The following is a 4,133-nucleotide window of genomic DNA, read 5'->3' as shown; positions in this document are numbered from 1 at the left end:
AGGGGTATAATTTCGGAGCTGTTTTAAGAGTCTCTTTAGGGGGGTCAGTATCAGGGCCGCTAATTTCCTCTGGCATGCCTATGGCAACAGAGGGGCAAACTGAGGGGGGGCGAGAACTGTCCTTAAGGGCTGTCTCCCCCGTTTGTATTACGTCTTTGATATCTGGGTCCTGAGAATGGGTTTCTAAAATGTCATTAATTAAATTCCAGTAGGAAAAGGTAGACACGGGGACCTTGCTAGGGCCAAAGGTACGATAGTAATCATTGAGACAGTCACCAACCCGTTTCCAGCATTTATGATCAATGGTGCCCTCTTGAGGGAACCAGGGACATACATCAGTCAAGAAATTGAAAAAACTGCGTAGATCTTTCTTTTTAGCCTTAATTCTGCGCATCTTGAGGGAATCCTTAAGTCCCCTAAGGAAGAGCTCGTGAGAGCTCAATTCCTGTCCCATGATAATCACCTACTCACCGTTCCGATGTCCGCTGGGGCGGCTAGTCCAGCGACGATCAAGATCGAGTCTTATCCCGCGGGTTGATCACCCACGGGCTCGAAGCGAGCTCAGGAGCTCAGGGTGTGCCCGGCCGGGGCGTCCTCCGAGTAGGTGCCAGCAGCGCCGTTCCGTGCCTCGAGCCCCACGTGGGGCGCCAGGTGTCCCGACCAGCGGGACAAGTAAAACGTGGGCACGAGGAGGACTACCTGCTGCTGGTGAAAAGAGAGAGAGAGAGACCAAGAGAGAGAAAGAGACAGGAGACACGCAGAATGGAGGCAAGACAGTGTTCTGATCAAGCCTCAAAATTTTATTGTTAGGTGATTGCTTATATACATAGCAAAGGGGTGGGCTGAAATAGGGCGTGTGGCGGCTTATATAGGAGGAAGAGTAGTGGTGGTATGAGGAGAGGAGGTGGGAGGGGTGTTGTGGTTTGGGCGCGCGGGCTTTTCGGAGGACAAAGAAGAAGGCTTATATAAGATGGCTGCTATTTTTTAAATGGCTCCCAACACAAGCCGAGAGGATTACCTGAGTCCAGAGGTTTGAGACCTCGTCTCTACAATAAATCAAAAAATTAGCCAGGTGTGATAGCACACGCCTGTAGTTCCAGCTACTTGGAAGGCTGAGGCAGAAGGATCACCTGAGCCCAGCAGGTCGAGGCTTCAGTGGCTGTGAGTATGCCACTGCACTCCAGTCTGGGCGACAGACTGAGACTCCAACTCAAAAAAAAAAAAATGCAGTGGACAGACCACCCGCAGAGGTGCCCCTGCATCTAGAGCCCAGTAATGGGCCCCCAGCCAGTCTCGCCCTGTGTGTGACCTATGATTGGGTCCCTGTCACCCTCAGAGATGGGCGTCCAATGTAGGCCCCTCTTGTTGTGGTGGGGCATTGTGAGTGGAGGACCTGGGGGTGTGGGGCTGGGTGACTTTCCTCTTCGATACTCCCTGTCTTTCCTTGAACGTGAGCTCCGCCAGGCCAGGAGGTTTGGGTCTGTTTTGATCAAACGAGGTCCACAGTGGTGCCTGGGACAGTTAGATCCTGATAATCAAGAGCTATTATTTTGTTTATTTTTAAAAATAACACCTTTATTAAGATATAATTCATGGCTAAGCCAGGTTCGGTGGCTCAGCCTGTAATCCCGCGCCTTTGGGAGGCTGAGGTGAGTGGATTGACTGAGCCCACGGGTTTGAGACCCGCCTGGGCAGCGAGACCTCATCTCTACAATAAATCAAAAAATCAGCCGGGCGTGGTACCGTGTGCCTGTAATTCCGGTTACTCGGAAGGCTGAGGCGGAAGGATCGCCTGAGTCCAGCAGGTCGAGGTTGTGGTAGCCATAAGCGTGCCACTGCACTCCAGCCTGGGTGACAGTGAGACTGTGACTCAAAAAAATAAATAAGCCAGGCTCGGTGGCTCAGCCTGTAATCCCAGCACTTCGGGAGGCTGAGGTGAGTGGATTGCCTGAGCTCGCGGGTTTGAGACCCACCTGGTCAACATGGCGACACCTCATCTCTACAATAAAAATAAAAAAATTAGCCGGGCGTGATAGTGCGTGCCTGTAATTCCAGCTACTCGGAAGGCTGAGGCGGAAGGATCGCCGGAGCCCAGCAGGTCGAGGCTGCGGTGGCCAGGAGCGGCCACTGCACTCCAGTTGGGTGACAGAGAGAGACTCTGACTCAAAAAAATTAATTAAATAAATAAATAAATAAAAATAAAGTGTACAACCCAGTGGTTTTTAATATCTTTCCATAGTTATGCAACCATCACTGCTAGCTAATTACATTTTCATCATCTCAAAAGAGATCTTGTTCCCATGTCCCCTTCCTCTGACAACTATTAATTTACTTTGTGAATTTGTCTATTCTGGATATAACTGGCTTTTTTCACTTGGCATAACACTTTCCATATACATCCATATTGTAGCATGTATCAGTAACTTATTCCTTTTTATAGCTGAACATTCCATGGTGTGGATATATTGCATTTTCCTTATTTATCAGTTGATGGAAATCAGGCTGTTTCTGCATTTTGGCTCTTATATATAGCGCTGCTATAAATATTGTGTACAGACTTTTGTGCGTGTACATGTTTTCAATTCTTCTGGGTATATATACCTAGGAGTGACATTGCTGGGTCACATGGTTACATTTTGCCAAACTGTCAGACCATTTTCCAAAGCGACTGCACCATTTTACACTCCCACGAACATTGTACGAGGGTTCTAATTTCTCCACATCCTCACCACCACTTATTATTGTCTGTTTTTTGGTTTTATTTTATTTTATCTTTTTGAGTTGGAGTCTCACTCTGTCTCCCAGGCTGGAGTGCAGTGGCACGCTCATGGCCACCGCAGCCTCGACCTGCTGGACTCCGGCGATCCTTCCGCCTCAGCTTTCCAAGTAGCTGGAACTACAGGCGCGCGCCACCACGCCCGGCTAAGTTTTGGATTTATTGTGGAGATGAGGTCTCGCCAAGTTGTCCAGGCTGGTCTCGAACTCACGGGCTCAGGCAATCCTCTCACCTCGGCCACCCAAAGTGCTGGGATTATAGGCGTGAGCCACCGCACCCGCGTCCGTTTTTTGGTTTTAAAGAGCTGCTATTTTTAACCTCCTCGCCCAGCGGCTGGGAAGGACGGTGATTGGGGGAAATGGTGGTGGAGGGGGACACTCAGCCGTTCACCCTGATCTCAGGACCCAGCGGCACACGTCCCCTTCTCGGAACACCCCCACGTCGGGGTCACGTTGAGGTGATCGCGGGGACAAGCAGGGCTGGGGAGGGAAGAAGGGGGCCCGGCCATTCCCGCGCGACGTCCGGCCCAGGCGGGGAATCCCTGGACACGCAACCCTTCCCGTCTGGCCCCGCCCAGAGACGTGGGCAAAACGAGGCCCCGCCCCTTCCTGGGAGCCCGCTCCGCCCAGAACCGCCCCCGAGGACACGCCCCCCGCTTGGGGGCGGAGGCGTAAACCTGGTGCGGGGGCGCTGGAGGGAGGGGGCTCAGGGAGGTGTTGGCGCCGGACCCCGGCGTCCTGCGCGCCCGAGTGCAGCCCTGGCCCCCTCCTCAGGGGCTTCCATTCATCGGGGGCCAAAAGGGAACTGCCGCCCCCGGCCCCCAACTTGTAGCTTTACGGATGGAGGGTGCGGGGACGCCGTGCCTGCGTCGAAGGGACCACCTGGCTGGAGACGGCCCTGGGGGCGGAGGGCAGAAGGAGACGGGCAGGTCTGCGCCTGGGAGCGCCTCGCTCCTGGGCGAGGGTCTGGGGACCCGGGATGAAGTTTTGGGCCCCTCTAGAGTGGCGGTCTGGAGCACTGAATAAAATTCCGCAGAGACGGATGAGGGCGGGGGGCCCTCGGATTAGGTGGGGTCTGGGTGCCCAGTCCTGGGAGGCGCAGAATGAGTCTGGGGGCTCCGGGACCAAGCTGTGGGTGCGCAGGCTGGAGTGCCGGGACGTGGATTAAGTAGGATCTAGGCGCGCAGGTTGACGTTTTTGGTGGGAGTCTGCGGGGTCCCCGGGTGCGTCTGGGGCCTGGCGTCAAGGTCAGTGGCCCCGGGATCGGGCATCCGGCGCTGGGGGGCCCTGGCCCGGCGCCGGGAGGCGGCTCCGGGCGGCGCCGCGGGGGACCGGGTGGGGGCCTGCGGTTGGCCGGG

This window comes from Carlito syrichta, unplaced genomic scaffold, assembly GCF_000164805.1.
Source record: "Carlito syrichta isolate Samal-C Ts95f unplaced genomic scaffold, Tarsius_syrichta-2.0.1 Scaffold101946, whole genome shotgun sequence".
Taxonomy (NCBI): domain Eukaryota; kingdom Metazoa; phylum Chordata; class Mammalia; order Primates; family Tarsiidae; genus Carlito; species Carlito syrichta.
Note: the sequence above shows the minus strand (reverse complement) of the source record.